We start from the raw sequence: 13,222 nt of genomic DNA on the forward strand, positions 1-13,222 counted from the left end.
CCAAATGTGACCTTACTGGGAGATGGGGTCTTTAAAGAGGTAACTAAGGTTAAATGAGGATATTATTGTTGGCCCTAATCCAATATGACTAATGTCCTTATAAAAAGAGATTAGGACACAGACACACACAGAGGAAAGACCACCGTCAGGACACAGTGAGATGGGGGTCATCCACAAGCCAGGGGGAGAGGTCTCAGCAGAAACTAACCCAGCTGACACCTTGACCTCAGGTTTCTACCTCCAGAGCTGTGAGAGAATAAATTTCTGTTGCTTAAGCCACATAGTTTATGCTACTTGACTATGGCCTAGTGCTGAGGATTTCCCGTAAAAAAGACTCACTCTTCTTAAGTTTTGTCTCGTCAATCACTTTCTTATTTAAGGGATATGAAAAGATGCTTGTTCAGACTCTTTTGGGAGCTTGTTTCCTCCAGAATCTCTTTCTTTGGTCCTTTCTGTTAGGAGATTGGCAGTATATGTCCAGATGTAAAGTCCTGCATGAATTCAAATAAATCTTCAAGGCTCTCTGTGAACTTCCTGTCACTTTTCACTCTTTAATTTCTCCTGGTGCACTTAATCCCATTGTTTCAAGCACTGTGCCTTTCCCTCCTTCTTTTCTTTCTCCTGGAACATGGACGTCAGCACCCTCTCTCTCACCTCTCCCCACCTCCTCAGCTGGCTTGGACCCCTTGCTTCCCTTCTTACTTCTTCCACTTCAGAAATAGCTACTTCTTTTGAAATTCTCTCTGTCCAAGGTTTCCCTGCTGCTTTATTGCTACGTTTTTCAACACTGGTGACTTTCCCTGTTTCTTATCACCTTAAATAGTTTTTACCCCAACATGAAATGCACATTTTCCTCCTATCAGACCTTCCATTCCAGATCCCTTTCTTGACTGCTATTCTGTTTTTATGGCTTTTCATTTTGAGCCTCTACAATGGTGGGGTTTTTTATGATAAACTTATTGGCATTTTGAGTTGATAATTCTAGTCAAGAAATTTCAGAAAATCTACCAGGCAGAAACATTCTCTATCCATCTGTCAACTAGCAGTTATATTCCACATTTGAGGAGAGGGAGATCTCAGAAATCAAGGAAGATCATTGAATAGTTTAGGGGCAGATGCACAAATGATGGATAGGAGGGGAAACACCTCCTTTCCACACTCTCGGCATGTGCCACTCACTGAGAACTAAATGGATTTTATCCTCTATCCCAGAACTATGATCTTACATATATTTTGCTGGTAAAGGTTTAAGCCCCCACCCCTTACACACACACACACACACACACACACACACACACACACACACACACACTCATACACATCACTCCCACCATAGCCATATGGATTTGGCAATTCCCTCAGGCCAGGAAACCACAGCCTCATAATTGTTACCTCTTCTACTTGATGATTTTTGAAATTATGCCTTCCTCTATCTTTGTTATGCTTTTGGAATTTTACCAGTTACTCTAAATCAGCAGGTTGCTGTTTTTTTAATACACTTGGAAAATTCCATTGAAGATTCTTTCAATCATTTTTCTGCCCCATTTCTCTAGGATAGCAATTTGAATCTTTTAGACAGATTCCAAATCTCTCCTGAATTTCCCATTTCTTCACTCATTTTACCTGTCTCTTTAACATCCAGGTTATTTGGGGGGTCTGACTTGCTGATTTTTCTCTTAACTATGAGCTACACTTTATTTCTTCTTTATAGTTCTCATCATTCTTGATAGTATGCTAGACCTTATCTCTGAAAGTACAATAGAATTAAGTTAGTAAATAAGCGTTGAAATCATTGGAAATATCCATATTTGTAATGATCTTTATCACTTATTCGATGGACATTTATTTAAACCTCATGATGTGAAATTCACTTTATAACACTCTAGGAGATGAATATCCATTGTCAGAAATGAGAGTCTACAGTGCAGGTGGCTGAGGAGCTGCAAAGGCCTTAGGAGAGACTTCAACGGGCTTCAGGGGAAATTGTATGGCAATAGTTTCAGGGCATCAAAATTCCCTCGCAACAGCATTACCAACCTACTTTTTGTATTTCAAACATCTGGCTATCTTAAATCAGGGAACCTCGACATAAAACTATGTTTAAGTATATAGTTCCCCAAATGTGAGAAAGACACATCTAGTACTACATCTGCACTGAATTCTTGAGGGGGAGGGAACTCTTTAAGGAAGGAACCGTTGATATCAACTAACTTTTGTTAAAAGTTAGAGATGCCCCCAAATACCATCAATTTGTGTAAAAAGTAAAATTCAATTTCCTAAAAAAATGACCTAAACATTTCCATGAATTTATATTTTTTGTCTATAGTATTAAGAGTTGGGGTATGTTTTGCTACTAAGACCAGGCACTAAAAAGGAAAAGGAAAAAAAAAAAAAAAAAAAACCTCAAAATCCAAAATCTGCTCTGTAATTTGACACTTTTGCTGTCTTGGATTTCAAGGGATCTTTAATCCAGAGAAGAGAATCCAAGAGGGAACAAACTACCATTTTATGAGGAATACATAAAAAGAATTCTCTAGTATGAGGGGGCACTGGGCTTTTCCTTAAAGTCCAAAATGAAATGTTAGGTTTTATGATACTGTTCAACCTCAGGAGAAAAGAAAACCAAAAAGAAGGAAAGAAAACTGGAGACAGCTCTCAGCAGAAATCAGTTCCATAATTTACCAGTTGCTATTAAAGTAACACTGCCTTTTATTTGCCCTAAATTTCTCTTTTATACATTTAGTCTATTCTACCTATTATAAATAATCTGAACTGTAGATTACTTTTTCCTGATAATCTGTTTACTCAATAATTTTACAATCAAAACTAAACCAACTACTTATTTAGAAACTAAGGGATGAAGTATACTTTAGTGATTTTTACTTTTATCTAAAAGTATTAGAAGATAGTTCAAAATATGTTAAAATCAAAAGTTCTATGAATTTTAATTTGTACAACGATAGTAAACGTAGTGACTGCTTCGTGCAAATACTTGATGTATAATAGATATAAAACTGCCTTTCCAAAATATTTTTTACTCAGACCTGACAATGTTTGGCTATTTATATGATAGTTACAGAGAAAGTTTTAACTTATATATTAATATGGAATTAGGTTGACACGTGTGGAACACATTTTTAACACACATCCTAATTTCAGAGAGACTAGAGGAATCATTACTTCCTGGGCAAACCCAGGATTTCCCATTATTTTAAACAAGGAGAGATTCAGCCAAACTTAAGGAATGTTTCTCAGAGCATAGATAGACATGGAAGATGCCATTCATGTTCAAGGAAGGTATGAGTTTAAAAAATTACCAAAATAGCATTCCGTTTGAATATGTTATGGGTGTAAATACATAGCCAATGATGACAATGTCTGAAGAATTTTATCAACAGTCTGAGTTTAAGCAAATGCTTCACATCTTGTTATCTCAAGCAAACAGAAGCAAACCTTTCTGAAATTAACTTCCCTTTACGTGAATTGAACAGTATGTTTATTCAAGAATGAAGATGACTTGTCTATTTTTTTCTTTCTGTATTAGTGGGGTCTCCTCACTTGGCAATGCATTCATGCCAAAGACGTCCGTAGTTCAAGCTCAGAGTGAAACAGAAATTGCAGTTGCACACTTTGTACTCAGAAATTATCGGTGTGGTGCCAGCTCCTGAAAGAAACAGGCTTGCTTCTTGGCATATTCCAAAGAGGGCAATTGTTCAAAGAAAAAATGTAATGCAAAGCATGTAGGGTAATGTTATGTAAATAAGCAGTAAGACTTACTGTAGTATGGCTTTTTTTATTCATTCCCTTAGCTCTGTGATTTTTGCCTTGAAAGTTCTTACTTCGAGTTTCATGCAACCTCATTATTTCTTCTTGGCATTTTCTTTGAGACACAACAGCTGCACAATATTGATAAACTCTAAGAAGGTTAGAATATACCACATAGCCATGGCTTCAATTTAAATGGACCATATATAGAAACTCTTGAGTTTGCACCATTTGTGTTGCAAAATCTTCACCTCTACTTTATATTAAAAATGCAACATCTAAAAACTATACACAGTAAGTCTCTCAAAGCATCTTTATTCTAACATAATAATCTTCACTTTTACTATATTATAGTTGAATTTGATAATAAAATTTAAGCCTCAAAAATAATGAATAATTAGTCAAGATGGATCTAAAAAATGTCTTCCTCAATAATGTCATTTTTTTCTAAAGTTCTTCTTTCTCCTTTCAATACAAACTCAAATCATCTGTTGAGGTCTTATTAAGAAAATCATATCAGGAAAAGGACAGAATCACTAAGCATAAAATTATGGGTGAAGTCACAAAAGAAAAGGAAATGATATATAGATTTCTATATATATATATAGTTTAGTTCCAAAACTAAAAGCAAAAATAACAACCATTTGATAGAAACAACTAAACAAATAAGGAAGACCTGGGAAATATTTGCAACAAGGGTTCAAAGGGAAAAACTATTTTAAATAAATAGCTCTTAAAAGGAAACACACAAAAATCCTAACACAAAAATGGACAAAGAGGATGTACAGCTAATTTACAACAAAATAGGAAGTACAAATAGGAAGTGTATAAAATCCTACTTAACTCATCAATAATCAAAGCCATCTATAATAAAACACTATTAGCCAATAGTAGTGAAGGTGCAGAAGGACAGACACCATCAACCCTGGTGGTGAGACTATCAAAATGATTTGCATACCATTCTGGAAGGAAAGTTGCTAATGAATATTAAAAGCTTACTAGGATCATTTTAAATACTCATGGTTTTACATAATCCATAAAACAACCCTGTGAGTTACTGATAGTCTTGTCTCTGTTTTACTTATGATGAAACTGACACAGATGAGGTTAAGCTGTTGTTCATGTCACAGGAGAAGGAGATCGACAGCAAGGCCAAAGCTGGGATTTTAATCCAAGTCCTCTGATTCCACAGCTCATGCTCTTAATACCATGCTCAAACACCTCTGAGAAGAAACAGGAATTTGGGAGTGGGCTGGTGGCAGTATACTGGAATCAGATGGAAGGGCGTTTTGGAGATGGGCAGGTCTAATTAGAAAAATCATACAAGACAGAAGGTATTAGCCGGGGTTTATGAGACAATCAGTGGCAGCAAATGTCCAAGCCAATCCACTTTTACTGACATGCATTATAATTTTCAGTTTTAAGTGTTTGCATTTGTTTTTCAAGCTAATGTATTGCCCTAATAGCCGCATTCTTTATGTTAACAGTGCTCTACAGAATGAAGGAATAGGAGATATGTTTCCTTACTACATAAATTTCATCAAGGCTCTAGGCAAGTGGAGCGCTTATTCATCTGAGTGGCAATGTTGAAGTTACACTGAGATTGTCATATCTAATAGAACACAAGCCTAGTGAGGACAAAGACCCTCTTTGCTTGCTAATGGCTACGGCTGTATACTAAGCACCCAGCACAGTGCTTGAGCATATGGTGAGGGCTTTGAAAACACTTGTTAAGTGCCTGAGTGAATAAGATGCTTGAAATTGCTGTTTAATCTATTCATAACTCCGTTTTCATGAAATCCTTGTCTGTAATGTAATTTCATGGCCCCTCTGGACTGTGAGTGAGTAAGTGAGGCCACATCAGGAAGCAAGACAATGCTGATATTTTCCCGGACAGAATCCCACATCCTCAAAGTGAGCTGGGCAGTGTCATCACAGCAGAAGAGCTCTACGCTTCTCAGGTGCACCTGGAGTTCTAAAAGATGATGTTCTACTGTGGGCTCAGAAAAATGAGAGCTTCAGAAAGGACAGTGGTTTATTTATCCATGCTCTGTGAATAACAAGTGAGTTTTGGTCACTTTAAAAACAGTATAAAGAAACTATTAAAGGCATAATTCTTTAAGAGAAAAATGATATAGTCTGAACGTAATAGTAGTCTGGAGTCTTGGATTTCAATTCACCTCTGCCTGTACCCAGAGTTGAAAATCACTCTGAGTTTATTTTCCTTTATCTGGCAAATAAATAGGTTTAACTACATAATTTTTAACATACTTTCCAGTCCCATTGCCTTATGACTTTTTGTTAGGGTACCACATTATTGTATGCAAATCAGAGAGCTTTCCTAATTCTGTTTTCACCTTCTCATGTGAAGTAAATGATGACAAAATTATAACATAGAATTGTCATTGTCTCCTCATGAGTATTGGGCTATGGCATTAAGGGAAAAGACAAGTTCTTCTTATGGCCAAATCCCTTCCATAAATTTATATTTAGATAGTTAACCCGTAAGGTGAAAGTCTGCATCATTATATGAAGCATGATATAAAAATACCAGTGGTATTTTGTTCACTGACCAGAGTACAAAGTGGGAGAAAACCTCATTACATAGGCACTAGAGTCAGACAGCTTCAGCCCAGAAACACAGTTCCAACACTTTTAGCTCTCTGAATTGGGCAAATTACTTAAACCTCATTTCCTTACTTATACAAAAATGGGGTGATCATATTTATCTCAAAGATTACTGGGAGTTTGTTGTGACATTTGACACACAGTAATTTTTATCATTTAAAATAATGGGGGAAAGTTTTATTGATAATAACCAAACTGGAAAAATCTAAGTGTTCAACAGGGAAATGGGTAAAAATATATGGCATTTTCATACAATGGAATATCACTTAGCAATAAAAGAATTAAAAACAATACACAGAGCCTCATGGATGAATCTCAAACACATTATGTTGAGCCAAAAAAGCCAAGCAGAAAAGGGCACTTATAATATGTCAGTTTATATGAAGTCTGTTATGGGCTGAATTGTATGCCCCCCAAATTTAATACTGAATCCCTGACCCCCAGTGCCTCAGAATGTGACTGTATTTGGAGATAAGGTATTTAAAAATGTGATGAAGTTAAAATGAGGTAATTAGGGTGAGCCTTTATCCAATCTGGCTGTTGTCCTTACAATAAAAGGAAATTTGCACAGAGAAACATCAAGAAATTTCATGCACAGAGGGAAGACCACATGAGGACACAGTGAAGAGATGACCATGTACATGTCAAGTAAAGAGGCCTCATGAGAAACCAACCCTGCCTACACCTTGATCTTAGACTTCCAGCCTCCAGAATGTGAGAGAATAAAGTTCTGTTATGTGAGCCCCCCAGTCTGTGGCCCTTGGTTATGGCAGCCTGAGCAAAGTAACACAAAGTCTAAGAATAAAAGTTGGAACAGTGTGGCTTCTAGGAAGAAAGATTGACTGAAACAGAAAACTAATGAACTTTATGGATGAAAGTATGTTCTACATAGGTATTGCATCAAAAGTCATTAAATGGCACACTAAAGTATGTGTATTTTGCTGAATATACATCTTACCTTAAGAACACTAATCTCTACATGGAGGTTGCAGTGGACCAAATGATTGTGTCTCCTCAAAATTCGTATGTAAAACCCTAACCTCCAAGATGATGGTATTAGGGTCCTATGGGAGATATTGATACTTCAGTCCTGAGGGTGGGGTCCCCATGATAGGGTTAGTGCCCTGGTAAAAGAGACCCCAGAGATCTCCCTCACCCCTTCCTCCATGGGAGGACACAGGAGAAGATGCCATCTATGAGCCAGGGAGAGGGCTGTCACCAGACACTGAATGTGTCAGGGCCTTGATCTTGCACTTCCCAGCTTCCAGACTGTGAGAAATAAGTGTTGTTCAAACCACCCAGTCTTTGATATTCTTATTAACGATAGAACAGACTGAACAGGCTAAGATAGACGTATAAAGATTTTCCCAGCTGTGTCTAGCTTTGTATTTGTTTGCATACATCTACTCTGAAATAATTGATTATTCTCAGAAGACATATGAGTAAAATTTTAAATATATATATATTTAAAATTTTATATATAAATATAAATATATATATTTTATTTATATATAAATATATATATTTAAAATTATATATATATTTCCATGGTTTTTATATATTTAAATATATATATATTTTAAATTTTATATATAAATATATATTTTTATTTATATATAAATATATATATATATATATAAAATTTTATATATATATATTTCCGTGGTTTGAAAACATTTTTGTGGTGGGATAGCATAAGTTTCATTGGTGATTTTTTTTTTACTATTTTTATTCATTGATTTATCTGTTCATTTTTTAATCAAATAACTAGTGACTCTACATGCATTATGAGTGGACACAGAAATCAGTAAGACTTTCTCCCCAAGTCCTCTTTCCAGGGCTCATTTTTAATAAAGGAAATAATATAAACAATCTTAATACAAGGCAGAAAGTGGCTAATGACATTGACTAACAAGGAATAAATCTGTCGGTATCAAGTGGTAAAGAAGATCTGAAACTGCGAGGCCTTCATGACCATTGAAATTGAGCATGTGCATCACAGTAGAGCCCCAGTTGTGCTCGTTGTGTGAGCGAGTGACTTCACAGCAGGGTGTTTTGAAAGGCAGAATGAAATAAAGTACATTAAAGCAGTCAGGCACAGCACAGAGTAGCTGTTTAAGAAATATGTCTCCGTACAATTTCATGATACACATACTTTAAAACATGCTCTTAAATGTAATGATAAATTTAATCCTTTTCACTCATCAAAGAAAAATACTTCTGATTTGTGAAAATGGGTGTTCATTTCCTTGCACTGCCATGAGAAAACAACTCTAATGAGGCAATTTAATTTGCACTTACAATGTACTTGGTGTATTGGCATTTATAGACATTAGTACAGCTCATAAGGAATTCATTAATGATCATGGTTGTAATGATAGCCCCTAAATAAAACAAGGTGAATATTTGGTTTTCTTTTCTTTTCTTTTTAATTGAAGAGCAGTTGAGTTACAATGTTGTGTTAGTTTCTGGTGCACAGCAAAGTGATTCAATTATATATATATATATATATATATATATATATATATATACCTATATAGATATAGATATAGATTCTCTTTCATATTCTTTTCCATTATGGTTTATTACAGGATATTGAATATAGTTCCCTGTGCTCTACAGTAGGACTTTGTTGTTTATCTATTTTATATATAATACAAATCTTAAAAGTTTAGTCTTAAATGAAATCTCTTCATTGGCTCCCTGAATAAATTCAGGCTGATGACCAAGGTATACAGAACTCCTTGGGAGTGGGCACCCTAAGTTCCAGCCATTTAGAACCTTCTGACATTCTTCAAATGTGTCAGGTGACCACAGAGTGCTTTGTTCCCACTCAGGAGATTCCTTTGTTCTCTCTCCCCACAACCCTCCCTCTCAGAGTCTCCTAGTCAACACCCACCTGTCTTTGATGCTCAGATAGAAAACTGCTTCATTCATGAAGACCTCTACTCTAGACGTTTGATATCTGTAAAAATTTCCATCAAAGGACATGCATCACTTCATTAAAATTTGGGGTTTAGAGCTCTCTTTTTCTCTCCCCTTGAAGGAGAGGTTATTTTGTGCTTCTTGTTTGTAGCCCTATTGCCTGTCATGGGACCTGTGCACATGATAATGTGCTCTCATGTGATAATTGTGAGATGAGTGTATATGGATAAAAGAGTGAATTGATGGATGAATCAAAGAATGAGTGCTTTTCGTGGCATGTATGGAGTGAAGATGGTTTTGGGGAAGGAGTGGGGGAAAAACATAATCTTTAAGGTTCCACAGCAACAAACTTTTTCAAATACGTTTTCAAAAACTAGCACAACACAAGATTTTAGGGCTAAATGTTGTGCATTTTGTGTAAAGGATACATTTATCCCAAGGGAAAGAGGAGATGACTTACTATTACTAATCCTGACCACAGGTATATTTCATAGAAGAATGCATTTTTATCAGATAATATTGCTATATCTTATTAAAGCAAAATTTACATTTATTTTTGAATTTTGTTTATTTTTTATACAGCAGGTTCTTATTAGTAATTTTATACATATTAGTGTATATATGTCAATCCCAATCTCCCAATTCATCCCACCACTACAAACCCCTCTGCCACTTTCCCCACGTTGGTGTCCATATGTTTGTTCTCTACAGCTGTGTCTCTCTTTCTGCCCTGCAAACTGGTTCATCTGAACCATTTTTCTAGGTTCCACATATATGCGTTAATATACAATATTTGTTTTCCTCTTTCTGACTTATTTCAAGTAGTAAAGAGATTTTGAATGAGTTAGCTCACATGGTTCCTAATAAAAATGGGAAACCGTTATTAGGATGTTGTCGTTAAAAAAGACAGGATTTATAAAAGAGCCAGAAAAGAGAAGAGAGGAAACACACACACACACACACACACACACACACACACACACACACACACAAAGCCTGAGAAAGGGGAGTTTTCCCTTTCCTTGAGGAACAGATAGCTGAAACCTAGTCTGGACGGGTTAATCTAGTGAAGTTCCGAACTAATCAGGTAAACATTTTTGGCTATGTGTGGATGCTCCAAAAATTCTTCAGAGTTTAGTGGTGAAGTGAATATGGCGGCTTTTCTTTGTGTACATATACATTTTATTCTAGTCATGGAATTAGTCGATGCAGAAAGGAGAAAATCAACTTACAACGTGAAGCAATGCATCCTTAAAAAGAGGAACTGTCAGTGCAGTGGGGTCCACACAGCCTTGACGTATGTCACACTCCAACTTAAAACTTTCTAGCCATGTCTTAAAACTACATAGTGACGTGTATTTAGTCCTGACCAGGTGCTCGGCTGTGTTCTAAGTGCTTTGCTACCATATTTTACTCAATCTTACAATGGCCTAATGAGACAGGCATCGTTAGACCCTGTATGCAAATGTAAAAATCCATGTCCAGAGAGGAAAATGAACTGGCTCCACACGTATGTTGAGGAAGCAGGGAAGCTTGGTCTGTGAAACCAGTGGCTGAGCTTTTAGTTTCTTCCCTCTGCTCTTTTGCGACGCTTGCAGAGCTGCCTGACCCGGGGCTTCATTTTTGTCATCTCTAACATTTAAGGGAATTAGGAATTTCAAAACTTCTCTTAAATACTCATTGTTTTTTGTTTGTTCTCCTTCTCCACTGGAATGGGGATTGGCCAAAGTCGCTCTCACAAAAATACTGTAACTGAAGATAGATACACATTTTTGTCATATACGAAAACACTCTCAGAAGTGGCTGCATACTCAGACACTGTGATCATCTGTTTACACAGGATAGGATTGATGAGGCTTTGACCTTGCCGTCAGGATAAAGATCTTTGATTATCTTGCCCTTACAACTGCAATTGGACTTGGTCTGTTTCATATTTTTGGGGAAGCCTTGTCTGTGCCACTAGAGAAGTGTTAAGGTGACAATTAGTTCAGGCGTGATAGCTCATCAGAACACCATGGTCGACACCAACAATGGGGATTTTTTAAATAGTTGCAATGATCTGACTCTCATTACAAGAATTTTTGTATCATTTTATTTAATTAAAATAAGAAATTCATTAAATGTCATGTCTGTTATGGCAACAACTGTGAAAATTATTTCTCTGTCTCCACCCTCACGTCTTTCTAATAAATTCATGAGACTGTGGAAATAATGATCTTTTAAAATGAAGATATGGGCATTCCATTCCTGTGTTTAAATATATGGATAAATCTTACTGACTTCAAAGGAGTCTAACCTTCCCAACAGGACCTAAACGTCCATCAAGACCTGCGTTTCTACCTGAGCTTGCATCACTCCCTGCCTCCTTGTACCCTGATGTCCAGGAATCCTGGGTGGTGTTTCTCCAACATCTCAGCCTTGACCTTGTTCTACTGTCTGCCAGAAACCTCTCCCCTCACCCTCATGCAGGGGCAATTCCTACAAAGAAAGGAGAAGAAGAAAAATATTGTTTAATAACTCATGAACATATTTGAAAAACATTGAAAATATATTATAGATATAATCCAGAAATGTTTTTATTATGATTGAGTTGGCCTTATTTCAGTAGTTCATAGTGAGTTTAACATTGTGAAATGTGTCAGTGTCGATCACCATACATATTTTTATTAATTTATAAAAGATAAATACCGTGTGATCATCTCAGTACATCCTGAAAAATAATAGATTCAGCAATGATTTACAAGAAATATCATAGCAGACTAGGAAAAAAAGAAATTCCCTTAACCTGAAAAAAGTTATGTGTAAAATACCTAGAAGCTACATAATAGCAGAATGTTACTTTAGGATAAGTCAGGAATATTGGCTATCTATACTTCAACATCCCGCAGGAGGCCTTAGCCATGCAATAATTCAAAAAATGGTAGGGATTAAAGTTCTCAAAGTTTGGAAAAGGAAACCCCAGACTATCACTATTTGCAGATGATACAGTTATCTAAATCTGGCTGCCTACATTTTTTATTTTAGATTCTTATAGAAAAAGGTACCATTTGTACAACACATTGTATACTCTTGGCTCCAAGGCTCTGGTAACCCTAGGACAAGCATAACTGATTGGATAAAATTTTCAACATGTTTACAACTCATTGAAGGCATCCCAGTAGTGTAGATTTGGTCTACGAAAAATCACAAGTAGTAGAAACAAATTGTTAGAATTTAAAAGTAAGTTTAGCTGGAGGGTTATTTATCTTCCCTCTCTGCATTGGTGAGGGAGACCTTCCAGTTGTAGGGTCACAGGGATGGCCAAGCACAGGACACCCAACACGGGAAAGCTGAGTTTAACAGCTGTTTATTAATCACAGAGTCTCAGAGCCTGGGGAGGAGGACACAGCGCATTACACAGGCCACACGGGGGCTGCGCTTGGGAACAGAGAGAACAACCAGGGCTTACAGGGGGTGCGCTCTGGAGGATCAGTAGGGCCAGGTGTCCCTGGTTCCCACAGGTGGATGTGGTTGGTTTGTTTGAATAAACCCACGGGCTGGCAGGAAAGCAAGGCCACTTCTCCAAGAAGAGCAGGAACTGGGCCTGGTTCCCTTGATAAGGAGGGTTTGTCCAGGGGACGTTGTCTTCAGGACCACCGCAAGGAGGGGGGCTTGCAGGTGGGCATTCAAGGTCACCTGGTTTTCCCAGATGTCATGACAGCATATAATATCAGGCTTTGATTTTAGTTCTTATACCACAAGGGGCCAGATCTAAAATCCTCATTAAAAAGTCACTTATATTTCTATACATCGACTACAGCATTTGGAAAACACAAAATTTTAAATAATTTTTACAGGGCTTCCCTGGTGGTGCAGTGGTTGAGAGTCCGCCTGCCGATGCAGGGGACACGGGTTCGTGCCCCTG

This window comes from Stenella coeruleoalba (genome assembly GCF_951394435.1).
Source record: "Stenella coeruleoalba genome assembly, chromosome: 13".
Lineage (NCBI taxonomy): Eukaryota > Metazoa > Chordata > Mammalia > Artiodactyla > Delphinidae > Stenella > Stenella coeruleoalba.